Consider the following 25,565-nt stretch of genomic DNA (forward strand, 5'->3'; position numbering starts at 1 on the left):
AGCCACTGGTATTCATTTTCAAAACATACCCATAATAAAAAGAATAACTTGAACAGAAAATATCACTATATGAAAATGAAGTGGTACTTTACATATTAAACCCCAAGTATCCTTATCTCTTGTCATTTAACACATTAGCAGAATTTCAAAATTTCATCTGGACTCAAAATTAATTTATATAAAAAATGTGCTTTATGCAGTGAAATCTATCAAACTAGGTTGGATATCTGTCCATTCATTTTATCAAACCTGTTTAAATATCTACGGATAAAGATCACAAGTAAACAAATATTTTTTTCAGCACAATTTTGGTAACACTTTTGGAAAAAATCAAACAAGATACTAACAGGTAGTCTGCCCGTCGTCTCACCTTAGCAGGGAGAATCAATAATGTCAATATGAACATCTTTCCTATGCTTCTATATCTATTCCAAATCATCCCTATTTACATCAACAAATCGTTTTTTTTTTTAAGAATCTAGACTGAATTATCTCATTTATCTGGAATTCAATATGTCCACACATCCAAAAGGTGACTCCACTAAGACATTAAGCAGTAGGTGGCATTCCACTACCTTACTTAAATTTTACTACTGGGCAGCAAATGTACACACTGTAAAGACCTAGAAATTGGCACAGATTAATGAATTTAAACCAGCCTGGTCATGAATGGAAATCAAATCTTGCTGTACATCTTCTTTACATCTTTCTTTTCCTGCTTTGTGCCTCAGTAAATTCTAACTTATACTAACTTTGTGAATATACTAATAATCAATTCGTCTTCCAATCCCTTAGAAAATGGAACCAATGCAGGACACATTTCAAGGTAGAGATCTAGGTCTATTGCTACTCTACACAATAATAACCTTTTTATTATTATGACACGATTTTATTCAACTTGCTATCTCTATCTGTTTGGGTCAAATTATGCAATCATTTTTTCTCCCACTTCCACTGAACAGATTTATTTCAAATTTTCCATTCATGCAGTTCTCTGACAATACAATAATTCATCAATTCCGACACACAATGTGATGTGTTCGTGGCAAGAATAGGTGCACTCAATGGTGTTGGCGTGTGATAATTTAAAAACATTTGTCATGTCAATATGATGGTTTTTAATGAAAGAAACAATAAGCATGAGGTGTAGGTTGCTCCCAGTGTCAAGGTTAGTGGGTGGGTAAAAATAACATGTGTTACAGCACCCAATATCAAAGTGAGTACATGCTGAGGATTGAATGGTATGGGCATGTTAAAACATGCCATGCAGCTAACATACACCCTTCAGGCACCAGGCACACCTCATTGTATAAGTGCCTTGCCCCTCGACATGGACCTCTGGAGAGATTAACCTTTGTTTGTCCAGTACTCGTGGGATTCAAGTTTGATAACACTCTCAGAAGATTCAATGATGGCTACTTCTACAGTCTGCTACTACACTATATGCCATATATCAAAATGAAAGTGAGCTATTGCAAGAGTTTCACAGAAGCACTTCTGGCCTATTTCCCACTTACATTTCCTGTCAAAAGTTCTCGAGCGTGTTGTAACGTCCCAACTCACCAATTACGTAACCTCTAATAATTTGATAGAACCCTTCCAGTCTGGTTTCAGGGCGTGGCACAGCTGTGAAACTGCTCTGCTACGGGTAACCAATGATTTGCTTATGGCAGCAGACTCTGGACAAACCAGCATATTAATTCTGTTAGACCTTAGTGCAGCATTTGAAACGGTCAGACATGACATCCTACTGTCCAGAATGGAGAACATGCTGGGTATCTCTGGCACTGCCCTCCAGTGGTTCAAGTCCTATCTGACTGATAGGCAAGAGTTTGTTAATCTTGGCAACAGCAGGTCCAGCTCAGCGCCGGTCACACAAGGAGTTCCTCAGGGCTCTGTCCTCGGTCCTCTGCTTTTCTGTATTTACATGCTTCCCCTTGGCCATATTATCCGTAGCTGTGGACTGGGTTATCATTTTTATGCAGATGATACTCAACTCTACTTCAATGTTAAAAGTGGAACTTCATCAGAGCTTTCTCAGCTCACAACCTGCCTTAGTGAAATTAAAACCTGGATGGAGCAGAACTCTTTAAAATAAAATTGCAATAAAACTGAACTCCTGCAAATTGGGACTAAAATGCAACTTAATAAAATGAGCTCCTTCCCAGTCTATCTTGGCGGTGATCTCATCAGACCTGCCTCTACTGTAAAAAATCTTGGTGTCATTTTTGATTCCTCCCTCTTATTCCGCCCACATAAATCACATTAAGAAACTTTCTTACTTTTACCTCCGTAACATATCCCATGTTCGCTCCTTCTTCTCCTTCTCTAATGCTGAGAAACTTCTCCATGCTTTTATCACATCCCGCATCGATTATTGTAATTCCCTACTGGCAGGTGCCCCTTCTTATCTTATATCACAGCTCCAGCTTATTCAAAACTCAGCTGCAAGAGTCCTTACTCGAACCAGCAGCAGCGAGCACATCACAACCATCCTGCTCCGTCTTCACTGGCTCCCTGTGTCTTACAGAATCGAATATAAAATCCTACTAATAACCTACAAAGCCTTAAATAACCTCACGCCAAACTACATCAGTGACCTTCTCCATCACTATGTGCCTGCCCGCCCACTAAGGTCCTCTGATTCTGGCAATCTTGTTGTACCCCACACTAATCTACACTCCATGGGTGACAGGGCCTTCAGCCGTATAGCGCCCAGACTCTGGAATGACCTACCGAAATTAATCAGGTCAGCTGACTCTACGAATTCTTTTAAAAAACAACTCAAAACTCATCTGTTCAGGAAGGCTTTTAGCTCTACTTGACTTTATTACCCTTCTCTCAGTTTAGTGGTGCTATAAGAATTATGTTTCTAGACTTCTCTAGCGCCTTCAACACAATCCAACCTCTGCTCCTTAGGGACAAGCTGACAGAGATGGGAGTAGATTCAAACCTGGTGGCATGGATCGTGAACTATCTTAAAGACAGACCTCAGTATGTGCGTCTTGGGAACTGCACGTCTGACATTGTGGTCAGCAACACAGGAGCGCCACAAGGGACTGTACTTTCTCCGGTCCTGTTCAGCCTATATACATCGGACTTCCAATACAACTCGGAGTCCTGCCATGTGCAAAAGTTCGCTGATGACACTGCTATCGTGGGCTGTATCAGGAATGGGCTGGAGGAGGAGTATAGGGACCTAATCAATGACTTTGTTAAATGGTGCGACTCAAACCACCTACACCTGAACACCAGCAAAACCAAGGAGCTGGTGGTGGATTTTAGGAGGCCCAGACCCCTCATAGATCCAGTGATCATCAAAGGTGACTGTGTGCAGAGGGTGCAAACCTATAAATATCTGGGAGTGCAGCTGGATGATAAATTAGACTGGACTGCCAATACTGATGCGCTGTGCAAGAAAGGACAAAGCCGGTTATACTTCCTTAGAAGGCTGGCTTCCTTCAACATCTGCAATAAGATGCTGCAGATGTTCTATCAAACAGTTGTGGCGAGCGCCCTCTTCTACGCAGTGGTGTGCTGGGGAGGCAGCATTAAGAGGAAAGACGCCTCACGCCTGGACAAACTGGTGAGGAAGGCAGGCTCTATTGTTGGCATGGAGCTGGACAGTTTAACATCTGTGGCAGAGCGAAGGGCGCTCAGCAGGCTCCTATCAATTATGGAGAATCCACTGCATCCACTAAATAGTATCATCTCCAGACAGAAGAGCAGCTTCAGCGACAGACTGCTGTCACTGTCCTGCTCCACAGACAGATTGAGGAAATCGTTCCTCCCCCAAACTATGCGACTCTTTAATTCCACCCCGGGGGGGTAAACGTTAATATTTAACATTATACATAGTTATTGTCTGTTTTTTCACCTGTATTATTATCATTCTTTAATTTAATATTATTTATTGTATCAGTATGCTGCTGCTGAAGAATGTGAATTTCCCATTGGGATTAATAAAGTATCTATCTATCTATCTATCTATCTATCTATCTATCTATCTATCTATCTATCTATCTATCTATCTATCTATCTATCTATCTATCTATCTATCTATCTATCTATCTATCTATCTATCTATCTATCTATCTATCTATCTCTCTGTCAAGATGCTCATGTAACCTGTATGTGTGTGCTATGTCATCAATTATGTTGTCTGTTTTTTTTTTTCCAGAATTCACTGTCTTAATCTTTATTTATGTATCTGGTTTGTACAATGCTATATACTGTATACACTGCCGTTCTTTATTATATTCTGTAAGTGCCTTGAGCATGGGAAAGGTGCTATATAAATAAAATTTATTTATTATTATATGAGCAACAGCTGAAGGAAATGAGCACACCCATGGAGCAGTATGGTGAACAGCATGAGAATGCATTCAATCAGCTACATGCATTACAGATACTTGAACAAGCACATCAAGTCAAATTGGAGGAAGAAGATGTTTCACATCAGCCAATGGATGAAGATCAATTTCAGACAGCACACTGGGCCATGAACGTAGGACAAAAAGAAATGTTCATAATGGTCACGCAAAGCATACAAAATCAATTGACTAGTGCTGACGAATGACTAAGAATATTCTTCATTGGAGGAGCTGGTGTAGGTAAGACATTTCTACTTAATCTGCTACCGAATCATATCAACAGATGCTATGCAAAGGATTCTATAAAAATGTGTGTTTTTAACTGGAGTCACTGCTTGCATACTAAATTGCTCAACAATCCATACCACTTTGAAGCTGCCAATTTAAAAAGATGGCCGAATTATGAGTGTTACCAGCGCTGGGGAGCTATAGTTCATTGAGGGAACCATGAATGCAAACATGTACTGTGACATACTGAAGCAGAGCATGATCCCCTCCCTTCGGAAAACTGGGCCGCAGGGCAGTATTCCAACATGATAACGACCCCAAACACACCTCCAAGACGACCACTGCCTTGCTAAAGAAACTGAGGGTAAAGATGCTGGACTGGCCAAGCATGTCTCCAGACCTAAACCCTATTGAGCATCTGTGGGGCATCCTTAAATGGAATGTGGAAGAGCGCAATGTCTCTAACATCCACCAGATCTGTGATGTCATCATGGAGGAGTGGAAGAGGATTCCAGTGGCAACCTGTGAAGCTCTAGTGAACTCCATGCCCAAGAGAGTTAAGGCAGTGCTGGAAAATAATGGTGGCCACACAAAATATTGACACTTTGAGCACAATTTGGACATTTTTCATTTAGGGGTATACTCACTTTTCTTGCCAGCGGTTTAGACATTAATGGCTGTGTGTTGAGTTATTTTGAGGGGACAGTAAATTTACACTGTTATACAAGCTGTACACTGACTACTTTATATTGTATCAAAGTGTCATCTTCAGTGTTGTCCCATGAAAATATTTACAAAAATGTGAGGGGTGTACTCACTTTTGTAAGATACTGTATGTGACTAAAAATAAAATTTGCGGGGTGCTTATGAAACAATTCATTTAATTAAATTAGACAGTGTATTAAAATTTACAATAGTTTATCTATGGCCAAGAGGTTGAGCAGAGCTCACAAATTTTAATATGTCCAAGCAAAACTCTTACTGTCATTAAGAAAAATAAATAAATAAATAAAAGTTGAGCTGAGCTCATAAATCAAAATGCAACTGAGTGAATCTCGTAGTATCATTACAATTTTCAAAAAAGTGTTGGGCAGACTTCACAAATTTTAATACACCAAGGCAAATGTAAATTTGATAATCTACATGTTCACCCTTTTACAAATCAATACAAATGAAAAAAATCTAAATTTTTAGAATCTATCTGACAAAACTCCTTTCTAAATATGACCTTAAATATCTTAATATACATTCAAATGCACCCTACGATTTTTTATCACATATCACCCATATTGTTATAAAAGAAAAAATAATTTTTCAGTGCATTTTTGAATAGCATTGTATCACTTAAAAATGCTTTTATTGTTTATTGTTTAACCTTCTCAAACCTACTCAGTATTTAGTCTAGGAAAAACCATTAGGATTCAGACACTTAGAGATATGCATATAGAAAACATATTTGCAACTTATGGACAATTACGCTTCAATTTAACTTTCTAGCAATACAGTTTTTACACGAATTTCAAATTGGAAAATTTGGTTAAAAAAATCTACCCAGTCTTACACACTTCCCGCCCATGTGTAGTCCGGAGGCAATACTGGTCCGTCTTGAAGGCTTGAAGCATCTTAACAATAAATTTAAAACATCTCAGAGAATCCTACCATCTATGATCCTGGGGAATCAGTGGCAAAAGGAGTGGAAGTTAGCTATACATACATAGACTACACTCTAGCTCTACTGTATATGTGCCAAGCACTCAATAACATAACTTAAAATCTTTCATTAATCACACTTTTCTTGATTAAAATTGTCCAAAATGTATCCAAGGCAAAATCCAACTTGTGAGCATTGCCATCTAGCTCATGCATCACTAGGCCATTTTGTTTTAGGCAAAGCACCAAATTAATATCATTTTGGACAAAAATCTTCGAATAACATATCAAACAGCCTTGCTGTCACAATCATTCCTAACCCATTAACAAATATATTTGGTGTTCTCTCAGACAGGCTTAAAGTGGAGTAGGACAAATTGGTTATAATAGCCTATACCACCCTACTAGCACGTAGATTTATCTTGCTTAACTGAAGGAATCCCTACACATCTTTTTATAACACAGTGGGGAACTGATGTTCTTTATTATTTCAAATTAGGAAAAATCTAATTCTCGCTTAGAGAATCTTTCCAAGACTTTTTAAAAATACGGTAAGACTTAATTTAATTAACTTTAGATTAAGTGTGTATATAAGAGGAAATAACATTTTTGGCTCTCCTGCATTTTCTGTCTTTTGGGTAGGGATTCAATTCTTGTTTTTGTTAAGTTGTTTTTTTTCTATTTTCTTTTCTTTTTTTCTAGATTTCTAGACTGATTTTAAGATGCTACATTACTTCTTTGAAATACATAAAAAAAATATGAATATGTAAGCTTGACCAATTCAAGCTCATGGGGTTGGCAGATGATATGGCCTGCAGTATCTGGAGCAAGATCCTGGATAGAGCACCAGGGCAAATTTAGAATCTCCATAATTTCTGAATTAGCATAAACTGTTCTAATTTGTTTATAAGAAATGTAATGATTTACCACATTAGGTAGAAGTACATAATAAACAAAAACAGTTGCATCAGATATTTGAAATATTAAATTGTGTGCTTCAATTTAAAAATTTAAAGTCAAAGTATTTTTGATTGTAATAGAAATGTGTTATCTCTCACCCTCTGCTAGCGGTCCATAGAGATCTAGATCCCTAGTAAAGAATCAAAGCAAAAGTAACATCATATTTGTAATGATCACTATAAAGTAATGGGGATCTGGTCTAAAAAGTTCAAAATATACTTTAAATGTTCAAAACACACAAAAATGTTTCTGGTGTGAGGAACCATAAAACCTCACAATGTGAAACTATTTCTTTTTACAAGTAAAGAATTTATTTTAAATATCAACAAAAGTGCACTGAAAGTGCAGGCAAACAAAAATACAACTGAGGGGTTTCACCTAAAAAAAACAAACCAAAGCTAACAATGTGAAATCTAATAAACAATACCCAAAACAAACGAAAAGAATAAAGAACCATAAATATCAAAGAAATGCAATGCTTTTATGAAGTTGTGTGTTGAGATGTTGTTACTAGGATATTTAAGATGATCCCACGCTGCTCATGTCGTAGAAGATTCTGGAGGTCAAAACAAAACAAATGTTTTGTGGTATAGTTTGGGGTGTTTTCAATGATTTTCGGGTAGTGGTTTTTTGCAAACAAAGTTTTGATTTTGGTTTTAACATCTGGGTGTTGGTGTTTTAAGTTTGTTTTGACTTTCTGGCTTTTGATGACTGCCCATATTCATGTTAACTTTGTTTTTAATTATGTCCCAATCACAATCCTCCAACCTGACATTTCTTTTTAGACAGAGCAAGGTGAACATTAACGAGATGTTTACCATTATGGAACTTTTTCACTTGTAGCCAGATGTGAAAAATAACTAGATCATTATGTCACTGTGATCAGTAATCCTGTTTGTTTTTAATGGGAGAAAGGTAAGCCTAGATACATACCTAATTACATTCTAGCAATTTAGCTTACTAATCAAGTAAAGACAAATGAGAAGCAGAAGGGTATTTCTCCCTAAGGACAATTAAAAAAAGTAAGGTATAATAACAACTTCAGCATTAACTGGATAGTAAGGTTATATGAAAGAGTTTCAGGTTAAAGAATATATAAAGCTGCAGAAAGAAAATAAGATTAATGGATAAGTTAAAGGATACTGGAAGTTAATTTAAGTTGTTTACTGATATGCTCAGTGTTTGTCAGCAGAAATTGTATCCTTAAGGTTAATGACAGTGAATGGGGGTTAATGGAAGCTGATGTAATGGTCTGTAGAAGATTTCTTATTTGATTGGTTACTTTTGGAACATTAAGATTGCCCTAAAAGTACTAAACAGCTTAAATTGACTGTGGATGCTCCATTATGGAAGTTCTGAAGGCAAGTAGTAGGCCTGGAAAAATGTCTCCATCTGCCCTGGAGATGGTCATGGGAACCATTGTAAGAGAACTGTAGTGTCCTATGGGATAACTTCATTTGTATATGGAACTGAAGGCAGTATTAAAGGAAAGCTAGATGTACTGAATATTTTTATTACTATATTTCCTGGCTGTTGGGGATTGATGAGTTTGTTTGGGTGTAGCCTCAATTCTTAAAGAACACATTACCAAGGAGCATGGTCCTCCTGCTGGATACAAATCCCTAGTGGTCAGTATTTTAGGAGGCGTTCTTGCCTCACTGTATCATCCATCCATCCATCCATCCATTTTCCAACCCGCTGAATCCAAACACATCCCATTTTATGTTCATTTAACATAATGTGCTGCTTAATAGGAAAGCACCACAGTTTTTAGTTTCTTTGACTAAGGACCAGGAGATGGTAGGGACAACATTGTAGTATGATGAAAAGCAGGTGAAAGTAGAAAAGAACAAGCTGTCATGGAAAACCTGCTGATCCAGTTGCTCTGCTTATAGTTTAACAGCAATATTTATATGGTACATTTTCATACAAGCAATATAGCTCAAAGTGCTTTACAAGATGTCAAAGAAAAGGGTACAAGAAAAGAGATGCAAATAAGATCAGGCAATAATAGTAAAGAATATGAAGGAAAAAAAACAAATAAATCTAAACAATCTTAAAACACAGATATATATCGAGTAGAAGAGTAGCGTCCTTACAGGGTCATGATGTAAGTCACTGAGGAGGTGTCCAGTGATAAGGTCAGATGGATGGGAGGACAGAAAAAAACACAAACAAACAAACAAAAAAAAAAAACTCTACTTAGACTGGAGAAAAATAAAGAAAAAAATCTGCAAGAGTTCCAAGGCCAAAAGACCACCCAGTCCCCACTGGCCATTCATCTCCCTTTCTTTCCAGGACCAAAAGTAGTAGGGAGAAGCAATAAAACGTTCTGGGTTTAAAACATATTTACAGTGAGATTTTAAAAAACCTGTAATAATAATAACACATTTTTATTTATATTGCACCTTTCCCATGTAAATCAAAAATTAGGAAAACAAAAGAACACAACATTATTAAACACCCAGAAAAAAGAAAATCAAACCAAAAATGGTCTCAAAAATAACCAGGCTATTGCCATGCTATTTGTCACATACCCCTGGTAATAAACAGCAACAAAGACCAACAAATAAATAAATCACAGCTCTGCAGTAGTCCACAAAACATACTAAATACTGTTCCACACAAGAGAAAAATCTGGACCCTTTCCTGGCTAATAGTTCCTTATGCTTGCCTACTTATCGGCCAAGTGCTGCGTCACTTAGCCTTTCATTTGACTGAAGCACACAGCAACTCAATGACTTACTTTCTCCAATCAATTGAGAGAAAAGCCAAGCAAAATGACACCTTTTATTGGCTAACTAGAAAGATTACAATATGCAAGCTTTCGAGGCAACTCAGGCCCCTTCTTCAGGCCTGAAGAAGGGGCCTGAGTTGCCTCGAAAGCTTGCATATTGTAATCTTTCTAGTTAGCCAATAAAAGGTGTCATTTTGCTTGGCTTTTCTCTACATTCATAATGGCTAACACGGTACAACACCCTAGTACTCCAATCAATTGAGAAAACCAAACACCCACCATAGCAGTCTCAGCCTTAATAATGCCAGATCCATTTTCAACCCTTTCAGACAAAACAACCATTTACCTGACGAGGGGGACAAATAGATCTGCTTGACTCACGATACTTGGATGCTAAAGGAAGACACGCCAACACAACACAAATGCCTAACAAAAGTAAATGATATAATTACACCAAAACACCTATAAACAATAATGAAACTCCCCTGTACCTGTGTTCCCACATTCCCACTGCATTGTCCTTGCACTTGGCCAAAGCAAAACGCTGGAAACACAGCAACTGTACATGCACATTTGCACAAGACCCATGGCTGCAAAGGTCAGAAGACACAAACTCCAGAAGACGTGTCACCAAGCCACAGCAGATGATTCAAAATGTTCAAGCAGCCAAGACGAGCCCATGTCACTCCGCTTTTCAGATCATTACGTTGGCTTTCTACAGCAGTACATATAAAGTTCAAATCCTCAATGCTTGCCTATAGAATAGTCAATGGGTCAGAACCCATATACATGGAGAAACTTGTGAGCTTCAATGCTCCTTCTCCAACATTCAAGTCTGCTGATGAAAGGCATCTGGTCACCTCTGCATGGTGTCCATTCTCAATCCAGCCATTTTTTATGTGTAGCTTCAAGTTGGTAGAACAAGGTTCAGTCAGGCACACACCCACACGGAGACCATTCAGAGCTGCCAATTAATCTAAATGTCTTTGGGATGCGGGTGGAAATGTGGAATACCCTGAGCAAAAGCCACACAAACACAGAGCACTGGATCCTCGAGGCAGCAGCACTAACCTCTGAGCTATCATGCCATCCTCTTTCATACGAGCCGTCTGATAACATTTTGCAGTCAGGAATCACACAACCAAAGACAAGCCTAATGTTTAGAACTGCATTCTTTTAAGATGGTATTGGATATTATCGAATTTTTTGCCAGCGTGTTTAGCAGTGACACATTAAATACACTTAATTCATTATGCAAAACCTTCAATTTTGTTTATAAGCCTAGTATTCAACTGTTTGCATCCCTTCTTTTCTCTGGTGGCAGCCATGCGTAAAGGTCCCTGATAATGGGCGCAATGATTTGCAACATGTTGCTTGCATTCCTGTGTGAGAGCGTCTGTTTTATAAATTTTCCCTCCCAAGAAAATCATTTATCAAATGCAATGAAGGCCTTTCACTTGAGTAATTGGTGCGCTACATTTAGCAAGTTTGTTTGTCTGCCTACAAGTGCAATTAATGATACCACAATTAGCACATTGCTGAAGTAGCTGCAGGGTTAATAGACAATTTGCATTTGAATGAAAAGACTTTCGAAGGCATTTGCATTTTGAGAAATCTCTGATACATTTGAATGCGTTGATGCAACATTCATATTTGCATTTGAATTTGAAACATTTCAGGTATTATTAATTTACATTTCAATGCTTCTGAACCTTGCTCTATACTTAAAGAGTTGCCAAAAGTCCCATTGAAAAAGGAATTCCTCTTTAGGGACAAAAAGGTCAGTGTTTAGTAAATGAAATGAAAATTTAAAAAATGGTAATCATAAAGTAAATAATTCAATTTCATAAACAGTATTTTTCACAATGCATTTTTACAATCCAGTTAATATTACACTTTTTCAAAGAAATCTATTCAGTTTTATGAACTGACTTAATCCAATTAGCGCAATAGGGAACTGGAACCTATCCTAGTTTGCCAGTCCATCAAATGGCTGGCATTGAATCTATAGCCCATATTGGTATTCAGTTCTCCATAGTAATAGTACAAATTAATGGATGAGGGCCCAGTCAAGAGCTGCACTGTCTTCTGCACTCCAGGCAACTGGATTTGGAGTAAGGGGGTTTTAACAAAAGAAAGAAAGCATGAATGGATGAATGTAAGTTTATCTTGCTGAAGTCACCTGACCTATTTTGCTCCTAGAAATTAGATAAAGTAACTAAAAATGAGCTTAAAGCAGCCAATCCAGGAAATGTACTCTATTAAGAATATCAAGTTGACACGCAGGGGTTTGGATGCCCTTGAGAGTGCAGCTCAGCAGGTCGCCAGGGATCCAATTCCCCAGCATGACATAATGGGGACAGCTTAGTAATAATTTTTATATTGCACTATGAAATATGCAGAATATTACAATTTTTTCACTATGTCTTTTATAAATGTGGGGCTTGTGTTGTCTTCACTACAGTTGCATGAAAGGCAGATGCAGTATATACAGGATTCAGAAAGTATTCAGACCCATTCACTTTCTGCTCACTTTAATGTGCTAGAGATTTAATTTTAAATGGATACATTTTTCATTTTGCCCATTGATATACAATCTATATAATCTGTAATGATAAAGTGAAAACATTTTCGGAAAGGTTGACAAATGTATTATCAAAATGTGAACATTCTCATTCATTCAAGTATTTAGACCCTTAATTTGGCATTTTATTAGAATCCCCTTTGGAAATAATTACAGTTTCAAGTTTTCTTTGGTGAGTCTCTACAAACTTTGCACTACTGGATTTGAACAGTTTATCCCATCCTGCGTGGCAGATCGTCTCAAGCTTTGTTGGACTGGATAAGAAGTGTCTGTAAACTGCCATCTTCAGGTCTCTCCACAGATGTTCTATGAGGTTTAAGTCTGGGCTATGGCTGGGCCACTCAAGGGCACTCAGTCTTGTCCCAGATCCACTCCAGCATTGTCCCTGATTGTATCCTACAGGTCAGTTTCATGCTGAAGGGCGAGCCATTGCCCTAGTCTGATGAGGAGTGCACTCTGGAGCAGGTGTTCTACAAGGACCTCTCTGTACTTGGCTGCATTTATCCTTCCCACAATTCTGACCAGTCTCCCTGACCCTGCCGCTGAGAAGAACCCCCATAGCATGATGCTGCCACCATCATGTTTCAGGGTAGTGATGAGCAGACATAGTACTTGGAGTTCTGCCCAAAGATTTCAATTTTTGTTTCATCAGGCCAGAGAATCTTTTTTCTCATGCTCTCAGAATCCTTTAAATGCCATTTCCCAAACTCTAATCAGACAGTCATAGACATCTAATTGATGGAGTGATGCTAAGATTGTTGTCCACCCAACAGGTTCGCCCATTTCAGAAGAGGACTTCTGATCTCTGTTAGGGTGGCCATTGGGTTCTTGTTTAGCTCCAGTTACTTAGAGTTCTGGTGGATCCAGACTACTTCCAACTCACAATTATTGAGGCTGCTGTGCTCCTGAGAACACGTAAAGCTTTAGAAATGGGTTTTACCCTGGTTGTGATTTGTGCCTCACCACAATTTGTTTGCAGAGGTCCAGAGAGAATTACTTGGGCTTCATGGTTTGGGTATCATCCTGAAATGCAGTGTCAATTGTGGGGCCTTATATTTACAGATGCATGCCTTTTTAAATTAATTCACAGGTGGACCCCAGTCAAGTTCTAGACACATCTCAAGAAGAATGAAAACAAATATGATGCACATAACCACAAGTTGGAGCGCCACAGCAAAGGGTCTGAATACTAACAGTATACAAATGGGAGACCTCACATTTTGATTTCCAATAAATTGGACAACCTTTCAGAAAACATGTTTTCACTTTGTCATTATGGATTATGGAGTGTAGATTGATGGGGAAAATGGCAAATCTATCCATTTAAAATTAAACCTACAACACAATAAAATCTGCAGACAGTGATCGGGTCTGTAATCCTCTGTAATAGATAGGAAAACTGGTATTGGGTGAAATGTGGGGCTTCAAGCATCAAACATGTGGAGAAGTTAAGAAGTTCATATCCTTTGATTAGAAGAAGAGTTGAATTCTATCCATTCATTTAACTCATCCATCCATCATTCTCTGAGCTGGTTATAGGGACCTGCAGATCATCTCAGAAGTAATACACGTAATGCAGGCACCAACCTCAATTATACATGCACATAAAGGGCATGTTAAAGGATGGTATACTGAAATACACAAGAATCCTTACACTTTTAAAATTCAGAAATATGCTTCTAAGATAGTAAAACTGAACTGTAATGGGTCAGGTTCAGTTTGTTAGTCAATTCCTCTCTCCCTTTTAAAATTCACAAAATGAATTGTAAAGTTTTGCATGGAGATAACCACATAGAGTGCAGGCAGAAAAGTATAGTAGTTAATTTAATTGTAGAGACATCACACATATTATTCTCTTCAAAAGGTCCATATATTATTATTTTTTGCTTATCATGGCAAGTTCAGGAGTTCATGTCACAATCAGGGACCTCAGGTTTAACCCAGCACTTAATCGATAATGTTAGAGGTTCCCATCAATTCAATTTCCTGCACTTCCTGGCAGCCCCTGCAAATTCTTGTCAAATCCATTTTTAATGGTACCAAAAGCTCCAACCACCACTCCAACCTCCAACACTGTGTGACAACTCGAAATTAAAAAAATATTTAATGTAAATGCTGCGGTGGGTTGGCACCCTGCCCGGGATTGGTTCCTGCCTTGTGCTTTGTGTTGGCTGGGATTGGCTCCAGCAGACCCCCGTGACCCTGTGTTCAGATTCAGCGGGTTGGAAAATGGATGGATGGATGGATTAATGTAAATGAAGACTAAGACTCCAAAGTGTCGAGGTAGCAGCAATGACTCTCACATTCAGTTGTGTCTTTTTGTATGTACAGTACCTTTAATAATAATAATAATAATTAATAATTCTTTGCATGGGCGGCACGGTGGCGCAGTGGTAGCGCTGCTGCCTCGCAGTTAGGAGACCTGGGTTCGCTTCCCGGGTCCACCCTGCGTGGAGTTTGCATGTTCTCCCCGTGTCTGCGTTGGTTTCCTCCGGGCGCTCCGGTTTCCTCCCACAGTCCAAAGACATGCTGGTTCGGTGGATTGGCGATTCTAAATTGGCCCTATTGTGTGTTTGGTGTGTGGGTGTGTTTGTGTGTGTCCTGCGGTGGGTTGGCACCCTGCCCAGGATTGTTTCCCTGACTTGTACCCTGTGCTGGCTGGGATTGGCTCCGGCAGACCCCCGTGACCCTGTGTTCGGATTCAGCGGGTTGGAAAATGGATGGATGGATGGATTCTTTGCATTTATATACAGTAGCACTTTTCTCACTACTCAAAGCACTTAGCAATTGCAGGTTAAGGGCCTTGCTCAAGGGCCCACCTTTGTATTATGGTGCAGCCCACATCTTGATATCTTCAGACCACTGAATCCCAAGCATGACTCACTTGAATGCCTGAGGATGGAGAGAAGTGTCTTCTCATCACAAGGTATCTAAAATGACATAAAAGTATCTGTTTGGAAAATGAGTGCATTTATGGGGCATAATTGCATAGAAGCAAATGTCTGAAATATGATTATAAAAGGAAAATAAGACACACTCAGAATAATTATGTGACAAAGACTGGAATCTGCTTGAGTGCTGATTCAGATGCTAAAAGCAAACATAATTCCTCATTTTAGACTATTCATTACCTTTTTGTGCAACAAAATAGTTGCTATAATTATATAACATTGTTTTGTGTTATTTATCAGATGTTACTCTTATGCAAATGAACATTAACTACAGTATATTTGTAATTCTTTGTCTTCAGCTATTCATCTTTCCATCAATTCATTCGTTTGCTTGAACCTGCCTTAACTACATTACCATTATTGGAATTTTTCCTAAATTTGATTTATAATTTGTTATTATCTTACAAGAGAACATTAATTATCATTGTAGGCTTGCATTATTACTAAGTAGGAGAGTATTAGCATCAAAATTTGATTCTTTGTTTTAAAATCTTCATAATTTACTGTATACACGTGCGTGATTGTGGTTGTGTTTATGCAGGCTGGCGCCCTCTTCAGGGCTTTTTCGTGTCTTGCACCCAATGCTGCCTGAACTCTTCACTGGATTTAACAGGTTTAGGAAGTCATGTATTCATGTATACACTGTTTTCAGATAGTTTTTATTATTTTTTTTTCAGACATTTTGAATTTCAATCTTGACACTGTTTTATTAGTCCCATAGTTGGGACACATTCCCAGTTAATGGGAGACATGGCCTGGGAGGTCACAGTACCTCATGCCATTGATGCACTGGGTTAAATGGTTGCCTGTGATGAGTTTTCCTCATCTGTTTGTAGATAAACAAAATGTCTGTGGGGTTGTTGTTGGGCTCATTGTTAATGTAATCCATTTTTTAGTTTCGACTTTGATTTTTGAATTAGATAGATAGATACTTTATTAATCCCAATGGGAAATTCACATTCTCCAGCAGCAGCATACTGAAACAATAAACAATATTAAATTAAAGATTGATAATAATGCAGGTAAAAAACAGACAATAACTTTGTATAATGTTAAATGTTAACGTTGACCCCCCCCCCCCCCCCCCCCCCCCCAACGGGTGGAATTGAAGTGTCGCATAGTTTGGGGGAGGACCGATCTCCTTAATCTGTCAGTGGAGCAGGACAGTGACAGCAGTCTGTCGCTGAAGCTGCTCCTCTGTCTAGAGATGACACTGTTTAGTGGATGCAGTGGATTCTCCATAATTGATAGGAGCCTGCTGAGCGCCCATCGCTCTGCCACAGATGTTAAACTGTCCAGCTCCATGCCAACAATAGAGCCTGCCTTCCTCACCAGTTTGTCCAGGCGTGAGGCGTCTTTCTTCTTAATGCTGCCTCCCCAGCACACCACCGCGTAGAAGAGGGTGCTCGCCACAACTGTCTGATAGAACATCTGCAGCATCTTATTGCAGATGTTGAAGGACGCCAGCCTTCTAAGGAAGTATAACTGGCTCTGTCCTTTCTTACACAGAGCATCAGTATTGGCAGTCCAGTCTAATTTATAAGCTGCACTCCCAGATATTTATAGGTCTGCACCATATGCACACAGTTACCTTTAATGATCACGGGGTCCATGAGGGGTCTGGGCCTCCTAAAATCCACCACCAGCTCCTTGGTTTTGCTGGTGTTCAGTTGTAGGTGGTTGGAGTCGCACAATTTAACAAAGTCATTGATTAGGTCCCTATACTCCTCCTCCAGCCCACTCCTGATGCAGCCCATGATAGCAGTGTCATCAGCGAACTTTTGCATGTAGCAGGACTCCGAGTTGTATTGGAAGTCCGATGTATATAGGCTGAACAGGACAGGAGAAAGTACAGTCCCTTGTGGCGCTCCTGTGTTGCTGACCACAATGTCAGACGTGCAGTTCCCAAGATGCACATACTGAGGTCTGTCTTTAAGATAGTCCACGATCCATGCCACCAGGTATGAATCAACTCCCATCTGTCAGCTTGTCCCTAAGGAGCAGAGGTTGGATTGTGTTGAAGGATTAGTGTTAATCACTAATTACAGTGATGCTGTGACGATAGGGTGGATTTTTGGTTGCAGTCTTTTTGCTTGTATTTTTAAATGTTTCCTCTCCCAGTGACCTCCATTATTCAAAGTGTGCCTCCTTGTTAGGGCAAACGTAACAGTATCAGCCTTCACTTAAGATGTTATTCAAGCACACAGTCACCCAAAATTTAATACAAAGGATTTCAAGTTCTATCCTGGGGTCACCTGTGACCAGAGGTTTTCTTCCTAACTAGATTAATTCTTAAACTGGGTTCCTATCCGTGCCAGTCAACCCATTAGGCAATTTAGGTGGCCACCTAGGGTGCCATCTTCTGTGGGGCATCGGTTTAGCAAACCAATTTTGTTTTGTCTCAGATGGTGCTCACTGTGCTCTAATGTTCCTTGCACCATCTCTGTTGATGGCAGAGAACAGCTATATAATGTGGGGTTGGAAAAGATATCAAAGCCACTCTTAGTTTAGTTTGATGTGACCCACCACTCCTGCCACCTAAAAAAATACATTACAAGTGAAGTGACAACAGGAGGGCGAGGACTTGTCAAGGAGTGTTTCAAAGTGTAAAAGCAAAAGCCATCAGGTTCTCAATACTGCAAAAGGAATAAGGAAGAAGAGGAGAGAACAACTGCACACAGAGGACCAAACATTCTGTAATTACAATACAATACAATACAATACAATTTATTTTTGTATAGCCCAAAATCACACAGGAAGTGCCGCAATGGGCTTTAACAGGCCCTGCCTCTTGACAGCCCCCCCAGCCTTGACTCTCTAAGAAGACAAGGAAAAACTCCCAAAAAAAACCTAGTAGGGAAAAATGGAAGAAACCTTGGGAAAGGCAGTTCAAAGAGAGACCCCTTTCCAGGTAGGCTGGGCGTGCAGTGGGTGTCAGAAGAAGGGGGTCAATACAATACAATACACAGAACATTTGCAATAATTGCATTTGCAATAATTGCATTTATTGTGTTTGTTTTATCGCTGCAGTGTGACAATGTCACTATCACTGTTAGTATAAATGTAAGCCAAATAAGCTTGACATGCTACGTGCTAGATCATGGATATTATGTTAACTACCAGCTTGTACTTAGCTACCTGTACTGTCTTTTCTTCATATTCATAATGGTGCTAACTAGACATCATTACCATCACCACGTTTTGTAGTGGTCAGAACAGTTTTAAGAAAATTGTAGCACTCTCAGCTTTAAGTTACCGTAATGTCATAATGATCCATCATTATAAAAGAATAAGTGTCTGTGAGTCTGTTGGATTACTGTGTGTCTGTCATTCCAAAAAATGGTACATCAGAAACCTGCATTACATTTTTATTCCAACAGGTGGCACATCACAATCATTTTCACTGCTTTTACAAAACCCATACAAAATAGTATATAACAGAGACATATTCATTGTATGCCTCGCAGTAAGGAGACCTGGGTTCGCTTCCCGGGTCCTCCCTGCGTGGAGTTTGCATGTTCTCCCCGTGACTGCATGGGTTTCCTCCGGGCGCTCCGGTTTCCTCCCACAGTCCAAAGACATGCAGGTTAGGTGCACTGGCGATCCTAAATTGTCCCTAGTATGTGCTTGGTGTGTGTGTGTGTGTGTGCCCTGTGGTGTGCTGGCACCCTGCCCGGGGTTTGTTTCCTGCCTTGTGCCCTGTGTTGGTAGGGATTGGCTCCAGCAGACCCCTGCGACCCTGTAGTTAGGATATAGCGGGTTGGATAATGGATGGATGGATATTCATTGTATGGGGCACTGCAAATGTTAACCATGAGGTCTGTTTTTATGACTTAAATTTCAACCCATCTTAGACAGAAGGCCTAGCCTGTTATCTAATTCCACTACCTAAGCAGACCTCCATGGCCATATTAAGTGAACAGGGACTTTGAATATGTTTAATCTCTGATCATTTAATAGTTTCAATCTGTGACATGGGTCAATAATATTATAATAAAAGGTAATGGGGCAACTACTTAGGTGTATTTTATAGCATTTATGTCATTTCAGATGTCAGTCCTTATATTTTATTAAATATCAGTTGTGAAAGCTCTGCAGTTATTATACTTAAGTGATATAATGTATAATGTACATAGTTCATGAGATAATTGTGTCCTTTAACACATTCTTACCTTCATATATTTTTAATTGTGCATTTGCCTCATGGCACGTTGTTTAAGATATTTATTATTATTTTTATTTTATCTATAATTACCATGCATGCATGTTGCACATGCTTAGTTTGCCATTACTTTGGCCTATTGTATTAAACAAAGGTATCTGTGTTTTTTAAATCCATTGTTTGTTCCTTTATTTTGGTATGGTGTTTCTTGAGGGGGTGCCAGAGGTGAACCTTCCCTTGGTCTCCATTTGGGCTTTAACTGGCAATGACTCTTAACCATAATTAAGTAAGCTGTTATTTCCTACCTTGAATAAAATTTTGCATCAAACAAACATTACAAAATGGTTATGGTAAAGCGAGTACTTGTGTGTGTTAGATCAAGACAAATTTGTTCATTTTATCTGCCTTTTTTAATAATTTGCTTTCGTATTCTAGTTATTTAAGCCATTATTTTGTAATAAGCACACAATGTATAACACCAAAGTTGCTGCTGCCCTTTAGCATTAAAGTGTTGTTTGCACTGTTGTCTGCTGTGTACATTGTTAATTGTCTTTATTCAAATTTATATTTTTGACTTTTTACAAATTTAAATTTCACACTATTGAACTTTAAATTACAGGTAAAAGTGGTTGAGAAACTGGTTGGAATAATGTTGCATTCTATTTACCTTGGAATTCGGATGTTGGAGCTGGGAAAGATGTCATATCTGAGTAAAAGAAGGAGGAAAATACTTGGAAAACCAATATGGACACATCCAGGAAAACCTTTGTTGTGCTTGCTTTTTTGGAATAAATACCAGTTGATAATAACTCATTATGTAGAATTTTGTGCATCCAAACACTGCAACAACATTTCAACAGATAGAAGTTGGACAGTGCTGTGTGTACAATTAATTTAATGAGACACAAATAGACAGAAGTGTTAATAAATAATAATAATACAGCTTTCACTAAAGTTTGCGGCGTACATTGCCATTTTTGGATTGACATCATGATCTGAAGTCGGACAAACTCAGACTTCACAGACTAGCCCTGTGTTTCCAAGTAGGAAGTCTGACTCTGTGGGGTGTTCAAGTTGAAAATTCCGACAGGGAACACAGAAATTACAACTACCCAGTTCAAATGGAAAGCAGCATAACAATCAGCAGCCACAGGGAGGTTCAGGAAATGAACTTGAAAACTACTGATCTGTTGTATCCTGTCGACTTGAAGATGTGTTTTTGGGTTGTGTGAGGAAGCAGCAGTATACGGAAGGACTTCATGTTACAAACCTCTCACCTCACAAGAAAGTCACGCCAGTCCAGGAATAAATAAATGGTGTAGCTGCATTTGTCCAATGGAACATTTGATTACGTGTTAGCTTACAGGGGGTAAAAGTTTTATATCATTATCTACAAGTAAGTATCTCTGTGAAACTTATATCCTATTCAATTTTTATTTTGAATTTCAACATTAATATTAACTATCTAAAATTTGCTCTAAGTGTGGTGAGGTGACATTACTTAAATGCTGCAAGGCCATTTTGTCCATGTGTTGTAGGTAAGAGGTAAACTGTTAACAAGCCATATAGTTATTTTATATATATTCTTTATTGAATGTTACATATAAATCTTAGTCAAGTCTTTGTCTTTGGTTGTCTTTTATTTACTTTATGTGAAAAACTGTGTAGCTGCGGGTGTGTAAGGCAGGATCAAGCACGGGTAAAACACATGCCGAAAGAAATCTCTCGGTCCAAAAGTTCATTTTTAAAGATTTAGTGAAAATTCAAAGCAAATAATCCACGCAAGGATAAAGAGAAAAGCTTGTATCATATGTAGAATAAAAGGCAAAAATAATATGTGAAAAAATGTTTCTTCTATAAACTTAGCTTTTCTTGTCAAACTTCAGTTGTTTCTATACTTAAAAATGCTTTACTTCATCTTCAGTGCGCTCTAACATACGGCACTGCACACACAGGAAGGCAGGTCTCTAACTGAGACTATTCTATAGTCAGAGGGGCAAAAAATAGTTAGAATATACCAATTCAATTCAACTTGTGGGGGTTATAAGAACCTCCCCTAGACTATACACTTATATTTAGGCAAGCATTTAATATAACTTAAATAACTAGCAAATGGCACTTACACATTGATTCATTTTTGATGTAGTTATTCATATTCTTCTGCAATTGTCTAATAACGTAACTCCTTTCACACAATGGCATCATTGTTTTATAGCACTTGCTCCGAAATACCAAAATAAAGCTCTAGCCTCCAAAATCTAGGACCAGTCTTGCAGGCTACAGTTCAAAAACAGGCTTCTCCTTAACTTTTAACAGGCTTTGGCCTACACAGACACAACAAGGGAAAGCCCACAACCAAATAATCTTTAATTTTGAAGCAAAAATTAAGAGGGAGAAAAAGGGCACCCAAATTATCCATCCATCCATCCATTTTCCAACCCACTGAATCCGCACAGGGTCACGGGGGTCTGCTGGAGCCAATCCCAGCCAACACAGGGCACAAGGCAGGAACCAATCCCGGGCAGGGTGCCAACCCACCGCAGGACACACACAAACACACCCACACACCAAGCCCAATTTAGAATCGCCAATCCACCTAACCAGCATGTCTTTGGACTGTGGGAGGAAACCGGAGCGCCGGGAGGAAACCCACGCAGACACGGGGAGAACATGCAAACTCCACGCACGGAGGACCCAGGAAGCGAACCCAGGTCCCCAAGTCTCCCAACTGCGAGGCAGCAGCGCTACCCACTGCGCCACCGTGCCGCCCGCACCCAAATTATGTTTCTTTAAAAATAAGAAAAAAGGAAATTATTTTCAAACAAGGGAAAAAAGAAGGAAAAGCACAAGGTTTGCCTAAATTGAGAACCCAAGCAAAAAATTCAGTCCAAAATCAAAAACCTCAGACCAAAGTAAGAAATCAGAAAACAGAGAAACTCATAAAAAGCCACAGAGGAAGCTCCTACCATTCAGGATGCCAGGAAGTAATAGGTGATCTGTGAAACATTTAGTTATTTTTGAACAAGTCTTTTCAGTGAATCATGGGAATTGATTTGTGAGCACTAGGAATCATATCAAAGTTCAATGGGAATTCTAAAGCACATGTATGATGTTGTCAGCCTCTTTCATTTAGATGTTTAAAGACCATTTGCAAGCACTGTCCATCTGGTTTGTGATTCTCTATCACTTCACTTGTAATTCTTTAGTAGTTAGAACTAAATCAGTATCGACGAACGAGAACTCTGTCATTGAGCATTCCCTTGTTCATCATTCAAGTACATCACAGTAACAACATATTTATGTTTGAATGTTTTGATTGTTTATTATCTACAATTTGTTATTAATTGTTTTAATCATAATATATAAACATAATAAACTAATTCATTTATGTCCCTTTGTACACTCAACACATTTTCACACAAAACTGAACCTTATAAAATATTATTTTAATTTCTAATAATTATTTGCTTTCAACTTTACTTTAACACACACTTTTTATGACTCATTGAATGCAGCAAACATGTATCATAAACTAATTCTTTCATGTTCAAACATGAATTATTACCTGAGGATATGATTCTTGTTCATTTCATTTGTGAACAAGTCACATGGTTCCTGTTTATTTAATTCAGGAACTGAATCATTACCTGAGAGTCACATGATTCTTGTTGATGTATTCTGTGAATGTTACATTATTCTTGTTCATTTGATTTGTGATTGAGTCACATGATTCTCGCTCATTGGATTTGTGAAATGAATTACTAAATCATTACCCAAGAACGAGTCGAATAATTCTTACGGCCATCCACCACACTTGTTTCCTACTTTTGGATAAACACTGATGTGGATAAATTTGACAATGGAGCCAGAGAGTATAGTGTCCATTTTAGCACATCATCATTTTTCACTTCTCCAATCATCAAACATCAGTATTACTCCTTATCACATATCAGTACAATACAATACAATTTATGTTTGTATAGCGTAAAACACACAAGAAGTGCTGCAATGGGCTTTAACAGGCCCTGCCTCTTGACAGCCCCTCAACCTTGACTATCTAAGAAGACAAGGAAAAACACCCAAAAAACCCTTGTAGGGAAAAAATGGAAGAAACCTTGGGAAAGAGAGACCCCTTTCCAGGTAGGTTGGGCGTGCAGTGGGTCTCAAAAAGAAGGGGGTCAATACAATACAATATACAATACACATCAGTAGTCACTCGACACATGTCGTACATCACTATTCAGTAGTCGCTCATCAGTCATCACTTTTCATTGTCAGTCAATCAGTGGAGTGAGTGGCAACAGGGGGCGTGCGGAATATAGATTAATAACATATAATGGAACCCATTGACTTCTTGCCATTACTCTGCACATGACGTGAATAATAGGAAGCACAATCATTGTAAATATAATTTGGACTAACTTATTAGTATGCAAAATCAGTCAGTTGTGAGGTGAAAATCGGGTTCCTGTCTCCTAAGTACAACATAATATAGTGTACACGCAAGATAATCTCTCAAACATATGCCTTACTACATCATATGTAGGATACATTATCGTAAAAGAACGTTTCTTGAAGTAAAATTATGTTAAAAAATAAGCAAAGTGCAATTCAGGGTTGGCTAAGTATACATGAATTTGGTTGTTTCGTCCTTAGTGACACATTAGGGAAATTTTCATAGTGTTAATAATCAAACATTTATTTTACTAGCTTGCCTAATACAGTTCAGCATGGGAAAGAGCAAGATCGGTCAGCCTTAAGTGGGAAACAAAATGCTGGATTCTCACACACATTCACAAGAGATCAGTATAAAGTCAACAGTCAGGTTAAGGGCAAATTTTAAAAGATGTAGAAATCAAAGAACACCCACAGAGAGAACGTTTAAATTGTACACACAGAATGAACGTGTGAGTCAAAAGAAATCTGGAGAAATGAGATAGCAGAGCTGACCACATCCAAAAGGTGTAGAGGCTGGACTGATGGTTTTAAATTGGTTCAGTATGTGTGTGAAGAAAGCGATGGTCCCAACCAAAAAAGTACAATGTCCTAAAGTGAACACCATAAAACGAGAGTGAGAAAACTGTTGAGTATGTAGAAAGTTATATGACCTAATGGCTATGTATTTGTTTTTAAAATTCTATAAATCAATATTTGCTTATTATGCCATTTTTGGAAACCAACTTCTTATTTTATCATGTCAAATAACCTTGTTATACTTGTAGTTAATGTGTTGATTATTTTGATGTGTTTATTATTTTCAAATAATTCAACAAATAATATACTATACCCAGTCTACGTGCCTTTGACTCGGGTTAGTTCCTGTATGCTTACCTTGGCATCTATGTTAATGCACTTTTCATTTATAAACTACTAATGATTCTATTTTTTTTCACAGGAACAGTAATAAGGTTTCTCCTGTAGCCCAGAGACTCATTTGTTCACTTCACAATTTGACAAAATGTCTGGAATTTTTAATTTTTAGTTTTCAGTAAACTTTTAAAAATGTGTTAATTAGCCGTTTTGCCTATATGCCTATTTGTTTGAAATTTCTCTTTTTTATTTTTCTCTAATGAGGCTTAAATCTCATGTACTGTTCAAGACACAAGGAAGACAGTTTAACAACTGTAGTACAGCATTTGAATGATAGTTGAATGTAAAAAGCTTTTAAGACTCAATAATGGCCTGGTAATTGAGGGTAGCATAGAAGGACAGAGGCTAAGAATGGCGACCAAATTTAATGCAGTACATTGATAGAAATGAAACATGTGAGTGTAGCTTCAGGAGTGTAAGGCGAGTTCAAGCATGGCCAAAATGCATCCGAAATAAATCTCTCAGTCCAAAAGTTCGCTCTAAAATGTTTACTGAAAATTCAAAGCAAATAACCCATACAAGAATAAAGAAAAAAAGGTTGTTACACTCT

Source organism: Erpetoichthys calabaricus, chromosome 9, assembly GCF_900747795.2.
Source record: "Erpetoichthys calabaricus chromosome 9, fErpCal1.3, whole genome shotgun sequence".
In the NCBI taxonomy this organism is placed as follows: Eukaryota; Metazoa; Chordata; class Cladistia; order Polypteriformes; family Polypteridae; genus Erpetoichthys; species Erpetoichthys calabaricus.